Here is a 22,787-nt window from a genome sequence, read left to right as displayed (position 1 = left end):
AAGATGTCACACACATGACTTAGTCATTGGAAATCCAAGTGACGGAGTAAAGACGCGATCATCTACTAGGAACCAACAACAAGATGCAATGTTCTCATGCTTTCTATCACAAGTTGAACCAAAAGAAATCGATGAAGCTCTAGCCGATCCAAGCTGGATAGATGCAATGCAAGAAGAATTAGATCAATTCAAGCGCAACGACGTATGGAAACTTGTTCCAAGACCAACGCACCAAAATGTAATCGGCACCAAATGGGTCTTTAGGAACAAAGCAAACGAAGATGGCGTCATTGTTAGGAATAAAGCAAGATTAGTTGCGAAGGGGTATCCACAAGAAGAAGGCATTGATTTTGATGAGACATTCGCCCCCGTCGCACGACTCGAAGCAATCCGGATATTCCTAGCATACGCAGCGCACAAGAATTTCATCGTATATCAAATGGACGAAAAGAGCGCATTTCTTAATGGCTTACTTGAAGAAGAAGTTTACGTCGAACAACCACCCGGTTTTGAGGTAAAAGACGTTGGTGACCAAGTCTACAAATTAAAGAAGGCATTGTATGGGCTAAAACAAGCTCCGCGAGCTTGGTACGACACCTTGTCAATGTTCTTAATTAGTTGTGGATTCACCAAAGGTCTAGTCGATAAAACCCTCTTTAGAATTCAAGAAAATAATCACATTTTTATTAGTACAAATTTATGTTGATGATATTATCTTTGGAAGTACTGATAAATCTCTATGTGAGAAATTTTCTAAGCTCATGCAGAACAGGTTCGAGATGAGTATGATGGGAGAATTAAATTACTTTTTGGGACTGCAAGTCAAGCAACTTGAAGAAGGAATTTTCATAAATCAAGCCAAGTATAAAAGAGATCTTATCAAGAAGTTTGGCATATATGGAAAATCCTCAGTCAAAATTCCCATGAGTACATCTCAAAAATTGGATAAAGATGATGAAGGAAAAGACGTCGATCAAACGATGTATCGAGGGATGATTGGATCGTTACTATACTTAACTGCAAGCAGACCGGACATATCCTACTCGGTTGGCGTATGTGCAAGATTCCAATCAAAGCCCAAAGAAAGTCATCTGATTGCAACCAAGAAGATAATTCGATATCTCAAAGGAACAATCAATGTGGGATTATGGTATCCCAAAGAAGGTGATTTTACACTAACTGGTTATTCAGATGCAAATTTTGCATGGTGTAAAATAGACCGAAAAAGTACCTCAGGGACATGCCAGTTCTTAGGGGGAAGATTGGTCTCTTGGTTTAGCAAGAAACAAAACTCCATAGCTACGAGCACTGCCGAAGCCGAATATATTACAGTTGGGAGTTGTTGTGCACAAATCTTATGGATGAAGCAACGTAACAATTGTTGGACTATGGGATTAAATGCGAAAATGTTAGTATTTTATGTGATAATACTAGCGCAATTGCGATAACCCAAAATCCTGTGCTCCACTCGAGAACCAAACATATCGACGTACGACACCATTTTATCCAAGACCACGTCGAAAAGAAAGATTTGAAGATCGATCATGTTCCCACAGAAAATCAAATTGCCGATATTCTCACAAAACCGTTGTGTGAATCTCGTTTTGCATCTCTAAGGCACGAAATGGGGATGATCGAAATGAGCTAAGTATTTCGAACTTTTTAATTTGAAAATTTCTGTACGTAATTTTGCATGAAATTTGCTACCTATGTGTTCTACGTGATTTAATTTAATTAATGTGTTACAATTTATTTGTGTACATGTTAGTAATTTTACCTTACGAACTTAGGTACGTAGAATTTGGTTATTTGCTATTAAGTTGTGTAAGGGTTATATAAGTAAGGGAGAATGCTTCTTGGGAGAGATATAAGATTTAGGGGGAACATGCTGATGATAAGCCATACTTGATTTCAGTGTACACAAAGTGATTTGACAATATGATTGACCATCCTATTTATGATACACCTACTTAAGTCAATTTGATGAGATTTCTTTTTAGAAATATATCTGGTATCATTTTTTGTCTTATCTGTTTATATTAATTTTATTGGTCGTTTTCTTTAATTCTCAGATTTATCAGATGTCGAAATTAAATTGTTAGCATGAACAGATTTATTGCACTAACAATTTTGTGTCGAAGAAATTTTTGCACCATGAACATCTACAGGTGGCAGCGAATTGAAGCTTAATTTTTGGAGCAATGTACCCACAAATGGAGTATTAAAATCTGAGTTGGCAAATTTAAATCAGTGAAAGTTCGAAGATGCCCTCAATTGTTCTACAATTTCTATCTATCCACTAAAGGGCAAGATGGTAATTTTACAAAGGCATTTAATTTGCCTCCAACAAGAAGAAGAGGAAGATAGAAGATCATCTCCTTCTTCCTCCCTCCCTCACGCCGGCGCACGCATGCAAGAAGAACAAATAGCTTGAAAATCTCTCAAATCAAACCTACCCACCCCAAATTTCTCACAAAAATCCTTTCTACACCCAAATACCCATTACCCACCCTCACCATTGTCCTTGAAACCTCTCACAACCAAAAACCCATTCCCTTCTACCCACATTTTTCGGACTGCCGAAACCCCTACCCGAAACCCATCTCAAAATTTCCTAATTTTTGTTCTTTCGAGATGGAAGGAGCTCAAAACCCAATTGGAGCAGAAGGATCGAGGAAACTCACTCGGGTGATTCGAGAGATGATCATGGACCTTGAGGACTACAACAAGTTCATCCAAAACCAAGACTTGGGGGTAAAAATCTTAACCTCTCTTGAAAGTAGTGGGTTATTGAAGTTTTGCTCTTTCAAGTATGATGGTTTCTATTTGAATGAAGTAGTAGAATTTTATAGACACGCATTTTTCGAAAATGGTGTTATAAATTCTACTGTTGGAGGTGTTTTGTTGAAAATTGAGTTAGATGATGTGAGAACTCATATTGGATTGGAGGAAAAATTGTTGAAAGTGGAAGATCACAGCTTTGATTTAAATGATTTTTGGAGTGAAATTAGACACGAAACTGCACAAGACGAGACGTGTTCTAATGGCTTTAAAGTTATGTTGAAACACGAGTATGGAATGCTACTTGATATAGTGCATAAAACAATTGAGTGCAAATATTCTAGTAGAAATTATTTTACTAAGAAAAATTTGCCTTTGATGCATGCCATTGTGAATGTTGTTGCCGTAGATTGGGGACGGTTTGTATATGGACGAATGGTTGATCAAATTAGGCTAGCAAAACCATTGGTGAATGGATGGTTTCCTAATGACATTGGATACGGTTTTGTTGTTGGGGAGTTGTTGAAGTTGAAAGGTGTTGCCCTATCCAAACCAAAAGCAATACAAAACCAAAATTACCTATTTCGAACCCCAATCCTTGTTGATCCTTCCTTAGCCAATATCCGAAAACGAAAACCGGCAAAAACATCAACGCATTCCTTAGCCAAAAAGCCTCCTTATAACCGAGCTACTAGTCACGGGGAATCCAATACCCATGGGAGAAGTAGTGATGATGCTTGTACCCATCAATTTGTCACCATACCCGCACCCATAACCCGCACCCCAAACCCGAATGAAGAGGTGGTTTTACCAAGTAAAGTTGGGAGTGTAGATGACATTCCAACTTATGGGGCAAGTTGTGAGTTGATGAAAGAATATCACCGTGTGAGAGTTTGGAGAAATTGGAGGTTAAGTGATCATAATTCGGTTGCTACAACGATAGGACCGGATACTATAGAGTAGGAGAAGTTTGCTCTACAATGGATTGGAACAAAAAATCTTGCCACCGCGACAAGGCTATCGGTGATTAATGAATGCTTTATTAAGAAAGTTGCTATTAGTCGGGGCAAGAAAGTGGCTCAAGAAGATCCCGAAGATGCCGTTGAGACAATAGATGGATTTGCTCGTGATGATATTGCCCGAGCATTGGTCATTTCAAGAGAAGAAGTGCACGGCACACATGGGGAAGCATCACACTTGAAGGAGACCGAAGGAGGAGGATTGCAAGAATTGGACCCATTTCCTTCGAATATTGGGGATAATAACCTTAGTTTTGATGCTATCACACCCCACACGGCTACGGATGTGACGAATTCGGTGAATGAAAATTTGGAAGAAAATGTTGGTGATGAAAACCGAATGGAGGAACAAGAAAATGTGCTACAAATTGAGGTGTCACTAAGCCGTGCCGAACCAATTGCCACTGCCGAACCACTCATTCCTACTCTCGATGAGCCCTTGTGTCTTGGCGATGCACCATACGTGGAACCACCATCCATGCCGAGACAACCACAAGAGGAACCACACAAGGAGGTACATTCTTCATCCATTAATATTGATACTTTGAAAGATAGTATTCTTGGAGATGTACGAAAGGAATTTCAAGACTTGAGAAGAGATGTCTTTCAAGAGTTTGAGAAAGTCCAAAATCAATTTGGTGATGTTGAAACCAAATTAGATGACTTTCACAAGGAAGCATATGAAAGGGCCGAATCCTTGTTACTTGGACAAGGATCAATCCAAGGTGATATGGCCACAATGTCCACCAAGCAAGAAGAACAAAATAGGGAAGTCTTGAAGATGTTCCTTGACTTAGGGAAGAAAGGAACGGAGAATGAATCGAGGCTACGATTAGTGGAGACTCAATTGAAAGCTCTACTACATCAAGTTGGCGTGAACAATGATCTCGTGATTGGAGTCCAAACAAGACAAGACAAAGCTTCGGCGAGTTTCCAAAGTTATGTGGATGCTGCCGAAAAGGGGGAAAGAGCTAGAGGTGCCCCAAGCCATTTGGTGAACCATTTGATTGGACCGTCGTCGCTACGGCCACTAGTTGAACTTGTTCGACCCCCAGGAGCACCGAGAGGAGTCACACCCACACCAAGAGCTCAAGGCCAAGGAAAAAGGAGAATAATGGATTATTTGATGACCCCTCAAAGCATGGATTTTCCTAGCCAACAAGGATGCCAAAGATCAACACCTTCAAGATCAATTTATGAAGAAAACAAGTTGAAGCTTATACGAGAGTTGGAGACATTCTTTGGGCACACAAGCAACGAAATGGTGGATGGAAGATCATTTGAAGAATGTGTTGCTTGGTACCAAGCCGGAGTGTTGCGGGGTGACAACGTTCAAGAAGCTTATGGAAATTATGTTACCGAGCAAGTCACCGCACCATACCAACTCGAAGGAAAAAAACAAGACTTCAAGGAGTTAAGGGCACACGTGAATGCCTTAATTGGCAAGAGGTAAAATTTTGAAGCCTCAATTTTTGGTGCACATATTAATAGCTAGCTTGTTCGAATTATGTCTTTTGGTACATAATATAAACTGCTAGCATATGGTTTATTTCTTTACTTTGTCTAGCATGTTAATTGCTTTAAAGTCTCAAGATTTTAAATTGGACTTAGTAATTACAGGTGAGGCGTATAATTGAGAAAATAAAATTGAAAGGGTGAAGAAAAATTAAAAGATAAAAATCAATACGCAACCCCGCGTTATAGTCTCAATATACGTTTAGGACCGTCCAAAATTAAAATCTCTAGGTCTTAAATGTGTTAAACCCGTCAAATGGCTAGTCGCAATAAAATTGGACAAAAAGATTATTTTTCAAAATTTGACATAGCCAAATGAGTTGGGTATAAGTTTCGGCATCATCAAAAAGGGGGAAATTGTTAGGAATATATTGTATGAATTTTGATGAGCCAAATGTATTTTGTAGACCCCAATTTTATTTTATTTGAGTCAGTTCTGGTTCACAAAGTATAGTGCACCACTGCCATGAAGTCTACATGAAGTCTACGTGAAAGCAGTTTTGAAGGAAGAATAAATGAAAGCGGGATCATAGCTTAACACATTTATGAAGCATCAAGTCACCAAAGGTTGAGATGGACGAGATGGTAGAAGATTTGTTGAAGCATGCCTAATGCGAAATGATCCACAGTTTGATTCTCATTGGAAGTAATTTTGGTGTAAAGATGAATTGCTATCGTGAAGTAGCAAGAACAATTTTTTATCATGATAGTTGAGAATTATCGGATGATGACGTCACGACTATCGGGTAATGACATCACAGTGTTATAAATCTAGTGGAGAACACGTGGAAGAGATAAGTCAAAAGAATTTCAGTCTTGGATTTTATCAATTGGATACCCAGCCGAGATGGAAGAAGCCTTGCCAAGCAAAGCAAATGTTCCATAGTTCGATTCCCACCTGAAGAGATTTTATGATTTCATGATATTGGTTCATGCTATACAATGGAACGTGATACATGATCCATGATATAAGGTGGAACATGATAGCTAGCTCATAATATGAAATGGAACATGATATATATGGTCCATGATACAAGGTGGAACATGATATATAGTCCATGATACAAGGTGGAACATGATAGCTAGCTCATGATATGAAATGGAACATGATATATATGGTCCATGATACAAGGTGGAACATGATATATAGTCCATGATACACTATTGGGACATGACTTCATCAAAAGGAGCTATGACATCATGATAGAATTAGACAGAAACATTATTTTGAAGCTCTGTTTCTGCAGAAGAAATCGAAGGAGAAGAAGAAGCTGATATACGAAGGAGCTCTTTTTAATACTCAAGCAAGAATCAGCAGATAAATTATTTGATCAACTTAGCACATCAGATCAATAATTCAACAAAATTCATGCCAGAGAAATTCAAATTTGGAGGCTACCCATGCCAAGGAAAAAGCTTTGTCATATTAAAGAGGAGCAACGACAAATTTATTTAAATCTTCTGAGAGACGGCGAAATGATTTTTGCAGACCAAGTTGGCAAAATTAATTGATCAACTACAATTCAAATTGGACGATCGAGATCGAAAGTTGATCAACGGGCAAATAGCTTTCTTTGGCTATAAATTGCCCAAGCAGACTTGAAGACAAGTAGAGATTCACAATACACTTGAACAACGAAGAAAATTATCTAATCAATCATCAAGTGGTATATTGAGCTATATAAGATAGAATTCATGTCTGAGAGAAGAAATCTTTGTATTTCATTGTAAATCTTCTACTGAGTGTAGAAAAGGGGTAGACTAACTAGGGAGAGTGAAAAACCCAGTTGGAGTGTAGCTTTGTGCATAGCACTCGGTTGTAAAGGGCAGAGTAACAAGGGGAGCTTGTGAAAACCCGGTGAGAGCGTAGCTTTGTGCGTAGTTCTCGTGGTGTAGGAGTACAGCTTGGTGCGAAGTACTCGGGAAGGCGGAGTAACAAGAGGAGCTTGCGAAAAACCTTGGTGGAGTGTAGCTTTGTGCGAAGCACTCGGAGAAGTGTCGTTGGGCACTTATTCACTATTGTATCTGGGTGATCGAAGAATAGTGAATTTCCTCCTTGAAGTGAAAAGGAGAAGAGTGGACTAGGAGGATTACACCACCTCTGAACCACTATAAATCTTTCTCTCTATTTACTTACTGCTCATATATATTTCGTGCATGCCTATATTATTTGTGAACTAACCCATTACGGTTTATTGCGTATCTTTATCTGTCTGGGTTTGATAGTTCCCTCGTTTGCATGCAAGTGAAATTTTATATACATCATCCTACATCCATATCAAGTGTTTCTAACGTGATGCATGTATAGAATCTCTCTTTGAGCACTACACAATTTAAGCATAACACTTTGCCGTTACAATTCCGCTGTGCACACTCTAAGTTGTTATACTTGTTTATACTTGTTACTTAGAGTTGAAGTTACAAAGTGTTGTTTACAGAAGAAGTTTGAAAAAGTTAGAGAAGTCTATTCACCCCCCCCTCTAGATTTCTCGCCACCCTTTCGGGACCAACACTTCATGTCTTCCATGAGGTTCGGCTTGTTGCGCCCTTCTGTGTTACTTCCAATGATGAAGGTGCCCTTGCATGCTCTTTTTTTTTTTTTTCTTCTTGAAGCGCAGTTGGTTACTTAATCTCGTTGTGGAATGACTCGGTGACTTTACGAGTCATCTTATTTCCTTGTTGGTCCTTAATAACCCTTGAGGTCTTGGCACAAATGTGCTCTTTACTTTTTGCTTAGCACCACGGACTACGTCGTTCTTGATTTCATTGAACTTGTAAGGAGCCCTTTGATTTGATATCCATGGTTTGAAGGAGTCCCGGTCCATCCTTAGCATTTTGACTTTTAAGGCTTTTGTGAGTCCTTAGCACGAGTTCCCAACTCGCCTCCTTGGTTTGCACAATCCTTCATGCCAATCATCCCTAGTCGGTTGCATCGTAGAGTCCAACTACAACTCCACGTGTAATGCAATTGGTTGTGCTTTTCCGACGGTGTCTCACGTGTCAAGGTCTTTTACCGAGGACACCATGTTTGGGCAGCCCATAATTCCTTACCCAAGACTTGCGATCATCAATCGAGGCACACAAGTGCGCCATGAATCAATAAAACGAGGAGTTAGGAAATCAACACATCGTACCAGTGGGCGCGAGGTGGGCGGTCGTCCGCCTGCCAAGCTCCTGTCAGGGCCCCGTCAAGGTCCGGGCAAGGACCCGTTAGGGTCCCATCAAGGTCCTGTTGGGGACCCGCGGGAAGGTGACTAGGAAGAGTGAATTCCTTCGAGAAAAATCCCAAGAATGCACAGATTCAAGTCCCGACAAGCCCCATGCCCATGTGCACAATAGAAGGGACTCGAAAACATAGGATGACCCATCGTACAGTTTTATTGATCCTTAAGCACGAGTTCTAGATGAGTCAAGACTCTCGCATGTTCTTTCCGCTCAGTAGGTCCGATCCGGTTTCCAATTAGCAACCTCGTCACCTTCACCGGGTAGTTGGTTATAAGCCAACTTTGTCTTTTCCTTGCTTGATTAATGATAAGCCTTCTTGGTTTTTCTTAGAGTTTGGCTTGTCGCTCGTTCTTTGTTCAATCCTTTGGTGACCAAGTGCTTGTTGATGCATTTCTCTTTCTCGGAATGCATTTGATTGACTGCCATCGACGTCGCATGGTGTTTTGGCGATTTTGTGTGTCACATGCACTTCTTACGGTGCCTTAAAACCATCAAGGTCCTTGTTCCAAGGTAAGACCTTTATTGCAGGGATGCTTTAGTTGTATGATACTTTCCACGTGTGTGTTGCCTCTTCTTGTCATATCGAGCCCTTTTCGACAATTCGCTCTAACGATTAAGAAAAGATGTTGTTTATGTACTACTTTACTTCCTTGCATTTAATTGGCGTTCCTAGTCCTCTTTACAGGTGGTATCCCACTTTTGTTGCTTCTTCTTTCGGGTTTGTTCCTGAATTTCCCGTTTGTAGAAGTTGGATTCGATAGAGGTCAGCATCACTGGTGTAGGCTTCGTTAGGGGTTCGGAGTTTGCTTACAATTAGGGCCTTCTGGGTTTCGTAGTCTGTGGTTTGTCACAGACTTCTTAATCTTGGTCGTCTCTGTAGGATCTAATCCAGGCGCGAAACGAGCCAGCTGGAGGAATTGTTTGTGGTATTCCCTAACGGTGGTCATCTCTTGTTTTAGGTGGAAAATTTCCTCGTACATGGTTGCCCTTACGGGTGCGGGGTGGAATCTTCCTCGTAGCCGTGCTCCTAGGCCCTCCCAGTTGAACCCCCGGTTGTTGCCCATAAGTGGGTTCTTCATGGATTTACCAAAGATCGGCCTCGTGTCTGAAGTAAAATGAGGCTATCTCTACGCGACGTTCCTCTGGGCATTCCACTAAGCCGAGCATTTTGTTGAAGGTTCGGATCCATTCTTCGAGGAGTGTGGGATCCTTGACTGACTTCTTGTTGGCGCCATGCTGCTGGTTTTCAGGGCCAATATTTATTGTAATGACGAGTCAGTGTGTTGCACCCTTACCTTGGTGTGGTAAGCGTAGGGGGAGTCATTTTAAGTTAGGGAGGGATAAAGTGAGGGGAGGTTATGTGTAGGTTTCATAATCTCACCGCACATCCTAAGATTCCTGAGTCCTATGTTCCTAAGTACCAAGAGTTCAAGCCTAATGTCCTAAGGTCTGGTCTTAAGAGTCTTATCCTAGGGTCAAACTTAGGCTCTGATACCAACTGTAACACCCCGAAATTTTGAAACTTTTAAAACTTATATAATAAAGGAAATTCCTCATTAAATCCTGAAATCCAACATAAAAGTATGGGGTGCTATGCCACACCTGAGCTAGAGAACTCAGGTGCACAGGCTAACTAACTAAAATCCTCAATGATGTCAATACATAAGCATGGCACGCAGGCCAAAAAGGGAAACTAGCTACTCTACGCTCTAGATCTCTAGCACGCTCCGGTGTCTACTCATCTGTGCTTGAAAACCAAATATATCTGTTCATCGAGAGATGCTAGTAACCCACTCCAACGCGTTAAAATACAATATATGTATATATATATATATATATATATATATATATATATATATATATATATATATATATATATATATATATATATATATATATATATATATATATATATATAGGAAAACCATTTTGAAGCAAGAAGATATATACTTAGGAGACTCTAGCTTTAAAACGGAGAATAGACTCAACTAGTAGGGATAAGCACATCAAACAGTAATAAACAGTTAAGTAGAGATAACATCATAAGGAATACGCATCTAAGGTCACAGTTCACTTTTCAATTCAAACACACCATCATTCAATCAGCATTCATATCACATAATCGTTGATGGCGCCACGGGACCAATCGCATGCCCCGAACATGAGGGTTAATGCTTATAGCATTAACACGGCCCCGTAGCACCCTACTTCAGTACCGTGGTATGAGGGGAGTTGATCGCAACCAACCCTTGGAGAACCGCTGACGAACTCAACATCAGACCACGATCCGGCTCATCGCTGACGGACCCAGTCGGTGGACCGCGATCCCCTTTACAAGGGTGACTTACGACCCTACACATCGTCGATGCGCACAGTCGGTGGACAATAGCGGATAAGGCCCGACACACCATTGAGCTATACTCAGTCGGTGGGAGAAGATCCTCGGAGACTATGGCCCTACACACCGATGTCCCATCATTCGGTGGATCGCAGCCAGCTGTAGCCCTACACACCGCCTGATTACTTAGGTCGGTGGACTACAGCCTTCCTCGGCTTATTGGCCCTACACACCGCCTGGCGCGTTCAGGTCGGTGGGTCATAGCACCGAGGCCCACAGTTGGACCGCAGCCCAAGAAGTGTATCAATTTAGCCTTAGCCACTTCTGAGCCTTAGCTCAAGAACAATCCATTGGCCTTCAGCCACTTCCGAACCTTCAGTCCGGGAACAATCCATTCGGTCTTCAACCGACTTCCGAACCTCAGTCCGGGAACAATCCATTCGGCCTTCAGCCGACTTCCGAACCTTAGTTCGGGAACCACCAAATTGGCCTATAACCAAAATGGGGGATCATGCAACACATAGGAGCACGTAGTAGCACATTGGGAGGGGAACGACATATAAATAAACTTACGTGTGATCATTCACATACTAAGAATAGTCCTAAGGGTTGATACAACTTCCACCTAGGTCAACGGGTTACCAATTCAACTAGCATGCAATTCCTAAGACTTATTTAACCTACGAATGGTACCCAAAAAATCAAACTAGACTCAAGCATGACAAACGGGGTCCGTTGGTACACCATGGGGAGCGGGGAACATCAAACGGGGAAGCTAAAGACCCAGGGTGGGGTACGGACCAGTGGGTATCCGGTGGGTGGGGGTCACCCGCCGGCTGCGCGACGGAGGGCACTGTTCCTGAAAACGGGTTGCCGGCGGGCAGTCGGCTGCCCGGTGGCTGCCCGCTGCCGGGCAGTGCCCCTTTGGGCAGCGGGTAGGTGGTGGGTTCCCCTACCCCCACCTACCCCCGACTGACTCTTTTCTCATATATTTGTCCTTGGAACCTTGGTGGAACCCGAAACCATGCTTAGACACTTTTAAACGCAAATAACGACACCACGTAAGCAATTAACGGATCAAAAGCAAGAATCATGTAGGACTTATCCTATTAAGACTTCTAAATATAAAAAACACACGAACATGCGAATTTCCACCCAAATATAAATCAAGAACATCACAATACAAATTCCCAATCCAACCTAGGGCTCTAATCCCACCCAAATCATCAAGAACCTATTTCATCTTTAACATCAAGAAATATCAAGATTCGTCAAGAATCATCACATCAAGATCATCAAGATTATCAAGATAGCATATAAATCATCTTATCAATCATCAAGAACATAACACAATTAATCATAGAGGAATTCAATCAAGACACAAAAATATAGAGGGAGGCCAAGGAAAGAGATTATAGGGAAGAAAATAGGTTTTGTTGAGACATGGGTTACTTCTTAGCCTTAATTAGACTCCTTGGCTATTAAGGTTCTTCCCTATGATTTCCATCCGATTGATCTCCCTAGGCTTGGTGGTGGGGGATCCCTTGGGAATACTTTTGTTTAATATAATTGTGGCGGTCAGGGTTCTAAAGCTTTCTAATCCCCTATTTATATCATCAGGAATCCTAATCATAATCTGAATAGTAAAAGGCCTACTTCCTTTATTCCTAATAGATAAATAGGTCTAGGATTCCTAATTAGAATCTGACTTGTAAAAGGTTAACTTTCTTTATTCCTAACGGGATTAAAACTCTAGTTTAGGCAAGGGTCCACGATTCATGGCAGACCTTATTAATTATTTAAAGGGAAACCTAACCAAATTAAATCATTTTTAATTATTATTAACGGGATTAATTAAATAATTAATCCGGGATTGAAGGCCGTAACACGGGGTGTTACAGAAACACAATGTTAAACACTTAGCACGATTCAAGACACCAAAGTCCTACATGGATACCTACCATATAGTTATAGACCTACGGAACATCAAGAAGATACTCAAATAGTTCCACAAAAGAACAACGGGAAGTCAACAGACAAAATACCGAGTCAAAAGATTCACAGGGAACAAATCCCCAAACATCACCACACACGTACCCGCGGGTACTGGTCTCCCCAACACTTGTTCCCCGCGGGTGGGCGACGGGTGGGCCTCCTACCCGCCGTTCCGCCCGCGGGTACAACCTGTACCACATCAACATCTTTCGCGAATTTTATCTCCAAACACAAATTCAAGTCTAAGACATGTCAAATCTCACCCAATACAACGAAATGACTTGAATCATAGGAAATGCCAAGCAATGGCACAAAAGAACCCTAAACACAAGCTCTAGATATGCATTTTCACAAGACAAATGCATAAACACTCACATTTCATAGCAAAACACAAGTAGAATCCAAGAAATCACATATAGGTAAGCAAAATATATTTTCTAGAGCATGGGTTACCTCTTGTAGACTAAAAGACTTCACTTTACACCTCAACAAGCTCCTCACAAGGCTCACTTTCCAAACCCACATCAAGAACAACCAAAAGATCATAAAGATCCTACCTTTAGGAAAAGACACCTAAGATGAAACCAAAAACACAAGATGGACTTAGATCTTGCCCTCCTAGATGCCCAAATAGGTGAAAGGTTGAATCTTGGAAGCAAATCTTGAAGAATTGGCAAGGTCTCAACTTAGCATGGAGGAAAAGCTACTCACGTTTTTAGAGAGGAGGTGGAGCTAATATTTTAGAAAGTGTAAGGGATGGAATAAAGATGTCTAATAGGTTAGGTTACAATACTAACACTAGGTGAAAGGTCAAGAATGCCCTTACTAACATTAGAAAGTGTAAGGTACAACTTGACTTTGGAATTGACTAGTCAAATACTAGTCCTCAAGTATTAAAAATCAAGATTTTAGAAATTAATTCCTCAATTGAAATAGTATTCATTACTCAATTAATCCATGAATTGAATTTGGATTTTTGGGGTGTCACATCCTCTCCCCTTTCAAAGAAGCTTCGTCCCCGAAGCTTGGGTACGACGAATTAGAAACCAACGGTGATAGGAACAACATTGTGACAAGAGGTTCAAGAATAAGCTCTTTTGGTCAAAACTCAAAAGGTTTCACAAGAATTCCAAACATGAAAGGAGGCATAACAAATCAAAAATTAGCCAGAATCAACAAAGGAAAGGTTGAGCATCACGAACTCTAGTCTTAATACCAACATCAACTTCTAGCCAAACACTAAGAACAAAACAACCAACACAAAACACCCACTACTACAACTAAGCTAACTAAACAACAAAGCAACAAGCAAAACAAGCACACAAAGCAAGCAACAAGCAAAACAAGCACACAAAGCAAGCAACAAACGACCAACACGGAAACAACGGCAAGGGAGGTACAACTACTAGGAAAAAGGCGAACAAGGTAACCACAGCTTCTAGAAAGACTCGCTCTCCGACTCCTCGGACTCTTCATCATCTTCTCCTCTACGGCTTGAACTGGCTTCAATCTGATCTAGCCTATGGTGCACGGCGACGAACTGCGTCTTCAAAAAGCGAAGCAACTAAACCAACTACCCAAACTACAAGCTAACAACCACGGCAACCAAGAGAGAACAATTAAACGCACAACTGAGCAAATAGCTGCCAAAGAACCTACTAACAAAACAAGCAAGGGACGCAACAAGGTTCCACAACGAAAATGGTCGGCTTGCGAAACGGATGACAAAGCTTAAGAGATGGGTTGTAGACGAGGTTTTAAGCAACAAAGGTATTCTCCACTAACCAAAGTTGGAGAAAACAAGGGCTCAGATTAAAGTGGTGAGATAGATAGGTTTGGTCACAACAAAGTTCAACACCAAAACCGTCGGTTAACAAAACGAGAGACAAAACTCAGAGATAGGTTTAAGGTTCACAAAGGTAAGACAAGGGAGAAAGATAAGGTGATAGACAAAAGATTAACCGGAAAGGAAACTAACTCCACACCAAGCCTAACTCCTACTCAAAACTAGCCAACGATCTACTCAAAATGAGATGACTCAGCTAACGAACAAGCCAGAAACAGAAACTAACACCACAAGAACTCTAAACTAGATCACTCGGGATCACAGAACCAGGGTTGCATCTTCAACTGACCTCCGCTGACTTCTCCAACCAAAGGAAACATGGTAGCCCCACTACTTAACTTGGGTTCGGCATCTGCTTGAACTTGATTCGTCACATTCGATAAGGCTACAGCTGCTAGATCCAAAACACGGGTTGGATGTCCTTCTCTCTAGATCTTGGGCTAACTTGATGAAGGCTACCGACTTAACACTTGCATTAGCACACCACTTCCAACTCTCTACAAAGCAACACTTGAAAACTTCAAAGCTTCTGTCCGGATGAAAGGTTCAAAACAGGAACGGTAACAAAGGAGAAAGGTAACTCAGGGGAAATAAGGCTTACAAGAAGAGATTTGGTTCAACGGGAAAGATTAGAGTGAAGGGTTTAGGTTCAACAATTTGAGGACTATGTTAGTTAAGAAGAGGAGGATTGTAAACAAGGCTACAACTCAAGAAGTAAGGAATCAAAACAAGGTTTAAGGGAGTTGAGAAGGAGGAAGGGTTTAGATACTAAACTCAAGAACACGAAGGTTGGAAAGGAAAAGAGGACGAGAGTCTAGGTTCCAAACTTAAGGACGATGTTAATTAGGATTAGGATCAAAGTCATCAAAGTTGCAACTTAGGAAATAAGGTTGCCACCTTGCACAGAATCGATTGAAGTGTAGAATCAAGAATGAGATTTGAAAGAGTTGAAAGGATTTCCTAACGAAGGGTACTGGGTTTAAGCTCAATGGTAGCGTATATTGGAAAGGAAATCAAGATTTTCAAGATTACAACTTAGGAAAACGAGGCTGTCATCTTGTACAGAATCAAATCAAGAAGAGAACAAGAACGAGGTTTGAAAAGGTAGGAAGGATTTTCCAATAAAAAGGCTTTTGGGTCCGTCAAGGTAAAGAGACGAAAACAGCTTAAAGAGGGTTGGGGATTAGACAAGGGTAAGAAAAGAGGGTCGGTTTCAAGAGGTGAAAGGGTTCACGACTTCTGGCGAAACTTCATCTTAGAGGCGGCTTAACTCTTCGACTTTGCTAGATTCCTTCATAAGCTGATGTCACTGCCGTCTTGCACAAGGTGGTTTGGACAGGATACAAGAGCAAGGTTCGAAAGAAATGATTACTTGGCAAAAAGGGTGATAGGGTTTGTCTAAAGGAAATAAAAGATTAACGGGGGTCAAGGGTAACACTCAAACAAGCTAACGCTCGAAGCTAACACGCAAGGAAAGACACAAAGACGAAGCGAGAAGCAACAAAAGGGTACAAAACTTACTTCAACGGTTCCCACTTGCATCTGACTCAGAACTGTTGATCTTGCCTTGCCGAGGTTGTTGTTGCGTCCGTCGAAGACTTCCTCTTAGCTCTGCACTCAAAGGACCGGTGACCTTTCTTGCCACAAACAAAGCACTCTATTGGTTTCCCAAGGCAGTCCATGCCGGGGTGGTCACTTCCACACTTATTGCAAACGGGGCGCCTTTGTGACACCCCAAAAATCCACATTCAACCCATGGATTAATTGAGTAATTAATCCTATCTTAATTGAGGAATTAATTCCTATAATCCTGATTTTTAATACTTGAAGACTAGTATTTGACTAGTCAACTTCAAAGTCATGTTATACCTTGAGCTTTGAAGGGAGTTCCCTTGTTCCTTGCACTTTCTAAAGTTAGTAAGGGTATTCTTGACCTTTTACCTAGTGTTAGTATTGTAACCTAACCTAGAAGACATCTTCATTTCATCCCTTACACTTTCTAAAATATTAGCTCTACCTTCTCTCTAGAAAGGTGAGTAGCTTTTCCTCCAAGCTAAGTTGAGACCTTGTCAAGACTTCAAGATTTGCTTCCAAGATTCAACCTTTCACCTATTTGGGCATCTAGGAGGGTAAGGTCTAAGTCCATCTTGTGTTTTTGGTTCCATCTTAGATGTCTTTTTCTCAAAGGTAGGATCTTTATGATATTTTGGTTTGTACTTGAAGTGGGTTTGGAAAGTGAGCCTTGTGAGAAACTTGTTGAGGTGTAAAGTGAAGTCTTTTAGTCTACAAGAGGTAACCCATGCTCTACTAAAACCTATTTTTCTTACCTATATGTGATTTCTTGGATTCTACTTGTGTTTTGCTATGAAATGTGAGTGGTTATGCATTTGTCTTGTGAAAATGCATATCTAGAGCTTGTGTTTAGGGTTCATTTGTGCCATTGCTTTGCATTTCCTATGATTCAAGTCATTTTGTTGTGTTGGGTGAGATTTGGCATGTTTTGGACTTGAATTTGAGTTTGGAGTTGAAAATCCCCGAAGGGATTATTTTGCACAGGTGTATGTACCCGTGCGCGGAACGGCGGGTCGAGCTCCACCCGCCGCCCACCCGCGGGGAACATAAAGCCGGCGGGTAGTGTACCCGCGGGCGGAACCACGAGTGGGAGCCGACCCGTGGGTCCACCCGCGGGGAAAACAGTGGTGTTTGGTTGGGGATTTGTTCCCCGTGGTTCTTTTGACTTGGTATTTGATCTTATGACTTCCCGTTGTTCTTTTGTGGAACTATTTGAGTGTCTTCTTGATGTTTTGTATGTCTAGCACTATGTGGTAGGTATCCATGTAGGACTTTGGTGTCTTGAATCGTGCTAAGTGTTCAACATCGTGTTTCGTTGAACCGTGAAGTGTCTTGTGTGTTTATCCGAACTACCTTTAGTTTATCCGTTTGATAAGAATGCTAGTTCGGTGTCTAAATGCTAGCATGTGTGTTGTTTGTACCTTCCGATTGGTTGATGATAACTTGTGTTATTCATCGTTGATGTTGTTGGGCTGTGACCCATTCCTTGATTGAGTATGTTTCATACATTCGTTGTGATCCGTTGATTGATTCTTGTTGAGGTGTGATGCGTGTGTGGCTTTACCTGGATTGCACGATTAGTGGTATGGGGCACTAGTCACCAAGGTATTACAGCGGTCCTCGTGGTGGTCGTGACGTGATTATGGAGCTGTGGCCTTTGTGTAAGGTTCACGTGATTTTACTAGGATAACATGTGTTATCCAGGGCATGTGTTGCCATGTGTGTGTACGGTACCTCGTGTACTATGAAATCGGTGGCTTTGTTGGAGGGACTGTTAGAGGGGGAACGACAGTTCCCGGGGGAATAAGGTTGGACTTGGAGTACATGGGTCCTGGAGGTAAAGGTTGGAACTAGATATAAGGTTGGGGGTAGCCGTAAGGTTAGAACAGGGCATAAGGAAGACATATCAACTCGTGATGTGTGATGTCACGAGGGCTTGTGTAGCCGTGGTTGTGTGTTCTCTTCTTGTGACGTGTGTAGTCACAAAGGCATGTGTTGCCTAGGCATGTGTTTCGATTTGTCGTGTCTTTATCCTTGAGTTGTTGTTGTCCTTTGTGGTCTTGGGATGTGTTCCCGTGTTGATTGTTGAGAGTGATGAGTCTTGAGTTGGTGTTTACTCTTGGTTTTACAATTATATATATGTATTCCCTTTCGAAATGATTTTGTATATATATCTTATCTATGTATGATACTTAACAGGTATTGGTGGATTACCAGCATTATCGCTGACTGGGCGTCGTCCCATGTTTATCTTTGTGTTCTTTCAGGTGATGTCTAGACGAGCGCGATGTCTAGTGGCCGATAGTTTAGTGCCTTTTTCCTTGCTTTGTGGCCTATGAGCCGATGTAGTGATAGACTTATGACTTTGGGATAGTTGTGTACACAATGCAGATTTGACCGCTATAGCGTTTATCATTATTGGTAAACGTGGCATAACACCCCTGTTTTGGATTTGTTTTATCCAGTTACCTTTTTATCTTCCGCTGTGCTAGTGTTTTGTTGTGTTATCTGCATGTGTTAAGGCCTTTTATATATATCATGTTTGGGGTGGTGTTACAGTTGGTATCAGAGCCTAGGTTTGAACCTAGAAAGAGTTAAGTCTAGACTTTCTAAGTGGTTAAGTGTGGTTTGAGACAATAAGTGACCTTAAGAATCTAAGTGCTTAGGACTTAGGACTTTAGGACGCGCGGTGAGGTTGTGTGTTCTTGTGTCGTTTTCTGTTGTGTTATATTTGCTTTGTTTCCTTTTTAGCTTTGGTTCTCTTTACTTAAGGCACCAGGTAAGGGTGCGGGCCCTAAGTTTCCTCCCGTTATCGTGTTGTTGCTGTAGAAGTCGAAGATGGCACCATCGAGACGTCGTGAAAGGTTTTCAGAAGCAGCCACCAGTGAACAGTTAGCTCAAAGCCTGCATCAGCTGACACAGATCACCCAGACGCGAATAGCGCCCTCCTCAAGAACCACCCCCCCCCCCCTTTACAGAATGAGAATCGTGACTTTGTACCCCAAGTCGCAAGTCTCCGTCCCCCGACCTTCGCCGGTGAAGAAGATCCCGTAGTGCTAGACGAGTGGATCCGGATGTTTGACAAGATCTTCGAATTAGTGGCTTGCCCGGAGGATCGCAAGGTGAAGTTAGCCACGTTCTCCCTTCGGCAAGAAGCGGACTCGTGGTGGATGCTTGAAAGGCCAGCTTGTAGACATGATCTGGAGTTCAGTTGGGAAGACCTGAAGGTTAAGATACGCGAGCGGTTCTATCCTGCTGAAGTCAAGGAGGCCTACCTTTGTGCAACTGACCTCTAACGAGTTCAGCAAGTTCAAAAAGAAATCCGGGAGAACCGTAAGGAGAAGCTTGACAAAAGCGTTTCACCTGTGGTTAGGAGTTTGACGGCTACTAGTTTTGGATTGATAAGCATATTTTACACTCTTATTTTAGGTACATCTTTATAATAATTTTGCATTAATTATTTAATATTATCAAATAATTAGTTCTTTTTATATGTAATATATAATCTATTCTTATATAATATATAATATATATAATATATAATATATAAGAATACGTACTACGTGCTATATACTAAATATATATATAATATAATATATATAATATATATAATAAATAAATATAGAATACATAACATATATATATATATATATATATATATATATATATATATATATATTACTACTGTACTAGACTTCTAGTATATATATATATATTATAAACCTAGAAATAAATGAAATAAATATATTGTTTTGTTTGCTTTCCTACAGAACATAGCATACGGCGGTAGCGGAAAAAAAGCAAAGTCAAATTGGACCGGCAAGATTGGCTAGAATTGTGGAAGGCCTTAGCACAAAAATAGAAATTCAATGGTGGAAAATGAGTTGAAAATATTTTGAGAGTAGTATAAATAGATGATGGCAACTCATTCTAAAATGTTCATTCTTCCCTCCTCTATAGTATTCGTTGAAGTTGTTATCAATGTCCATTTGTGGCTAATTTCTAGTTGGTTTAGTGAATTGAAGCCCCGGAGTTCATAACGCTGTAAGGTTATTTATTTATTTTTATTATATAATTTTTATGCATTTGAGTATTAAATATTCTTCTAAGTTATTTGAATAGTTGTATCATTTAGTTGCTAGGGAGGCCTACTAGTTATTTACTTGATATAATTATTTGCTATATTAGATAATGTTGTGCTACAAATTATTCTAATATTCAGTAGCAACTGGGTTAATTATTGACGGCTTAGTGATAATTGGACTCGGGTAGAATATTTTCCTAAATTAAATGCAACCGCTTGTGCTTGTGTTATTTAGTTTGTCGGTTTTCCTAGTTCCTATTGGTGCTATTAAATTAAATCTATAGCGCTTGTCTTAGGTTATTTAGTAGTTAGGGGTAATTAAACCGCTTGTGCTTTATTCACCTACAACTAAGGGAAAACAGAAAGGAAATAATTTCACGACAAATATTCAATTGCATATTAATTACTTTATTAATCAATGATCAGTGCCTTATTATAAGTGTTTTCGATATATTATTTTCACTGTTTATTCGTTCGATTAAATTTCTCGTTTATTTAATATTTATTCTCGATATATTCCAAACCCCCCTTCCCTTCCTTTCATTTGAGGACATACATTAAACTATCGTTCGATTAAATTTCTCGTTTATTTAATATTTATTCTCGATATATTCCAAACCCCCCTTCCCTTCCTTTCATTTGAAGACATACATTAAACTAGTTACTCCTCGTGGGATCGATCCTTACGATCGCTACTACGTTTGTAAGGTTTTAATTTGGGAGCCTACGACAGCTCACCAAATTTTGGCGCCGTTGCCGGGGATCGAACCCAGGTCTCCCGCGTGACAGGCGGGGATACTCACCACTATACTACAACAACCCCACGTCAGCTCACCAAATGGTTTTCTAGCTTATTTTGTGTTTGTTTATTTATTTAATTATTTATTTTGTTATTTGTTTATTTGTTTTTCAATTTTTCCCAAACGAAAATAAAAATAATAATTTTCTTTTCTTTCATTACTTTTACATAATTGCAAATCAAAATATATTTTCTTACAAACGGTTTTCTAGCTTATCACGACAGCTCACCAAATGGTTTTCTAGCTTATTTTGTGTTTGTTTATTTATTTAATTATTTATTTTGTTATTTGTTTATTTGTTTTTCAATTTGTCCCAAACGAAAATAAAAATAATAATTTTCTTTTCTTTCATTACTTTTACATAATTGCAAATCAAAATATATTTTCTTTTTGTTTATGCCTATAACTCGATCTGCTAATCAAGAACTCTTGCCGTACTATCCGGAAATTGAAAGAACTATACGCAGGTGGAAGAAACAAGCTTTGAGAAAATTGGAGTTTAGTGATCTGGCTACCGATTCTACCGATTCTACCAATTCTGATTTAGAAGAGGAACCCATGGCTCAAAATCGGACTTTAAAAGAGCTTGGAGCTCCAAATTTGGATCAGCAACCTTTATGCATTACTTTTCCCGCTCTGGATGCTAATATACAATTTGAACTAAAATCTGGATTAATTCATCTTTTGCCTTCTTTTCATGGACTTGCAGGTGAAGATCCGCACAAACACTTAAAGGAATTCCATGTGGTGTGTTCGAGTATGAAACCCACAGGGGTTACTGAAGAACAAATTAAGTTGAGAGCCTTTCCCTTTTCGTTGAAAGATTCAGCGAAGGATTGGCTATACTATCTACCTTCTGGGAGCATCACTACATGGAATAACTTGAAGACAATGTTCCTTGAAAAATACTTCCCAGCTTCAAGGGCGGCCAACATTAGGAAAGAAATATGTGGTATAAGGCAAAACAATGGAGAGTCCATGTATGAATATTGGGAGCGTTTCAAGAAGTTATGTGCAAGCTGCCCACACCATCAAATTAGTGATCAATTACTCATTCAATACTTTTATGAAGGACTTTTTCCAATGGATAGAAGCATGATTGATGCCGCAAGCGGTGGTGCTTTAGTTGACAAGACACCGGACGCTGCAAGAACTCTAATTGCAAACATGGCTGCAAATTCTCAACAGTTTGGCAATAGACTTGTCCAACCGTCTAAGCAAGTGAATGAGGTAAATATTTCTGCTCTTGAACAACAAATTACTGGTTTAATTACTCTTGTTCGTCAATTAGCAGTAGGCAATATGCAAACTGTAAAAGCATGTGGAATTTGCTCGGTAGTTGGGCACCAAACTGATGCCTGCCCAACTCTTCAAGAAGAACCTATTGAACAAGTCAACATGGCTGGAGGTTTTCCTGGACAACCTCAAGGTAAGTATGACCCATTTTCTAATAAATATAATCCTGGATGGAGGGATCACCCGAACCTTAGCTATGGGAACTCACAAGGGAACCAGTTTGTTCAGAATCGTTCCAACTTTCAACAGTATAGACAACAATTTCCTTCCAGCCAACAACCAGCCCAAAGCTCTAGCTCTGGTATGAATCTAGAAG

General features: G+C 40.5%; 1 non-coding gene across 1 annotated transcript; it reads right to left on the bottom strand.

Annotated features, from left to right (window-relative positions):
• Window positions 1-21,123: 21,123 nt before the first annotated feature.
• TRNAD-GUC lies at window positions 21,124-21,195 on the bottom strand. Its single transcript has one exon. It is a non-coding gene; the product is annotated as a tRNA-Asp (tRNA).
• Window positions 21,196-22,787: the final 1,592 nt, after the last annotated feature.

This window comes from Ipomoea nil, unplaced genomic scaffold (genome assembly GCF_001879475.1).
Source record: "Ipomoea nil cultivar Tokyo-kokei standard unplaced genomic scaffold, Asagao_1.1 scaffold1339, whole genome shotgun sequence".
Lineage (NCBI taxonomy): Eukaryota > Viridiplantae > Streptophyta > Magnoliopsida > Solanales > Convolvulaceae > Ipomoea > Ipomoea nil.
This window is presented reverse-complemented; position numbering and strand designations above follow the sequence as displayed.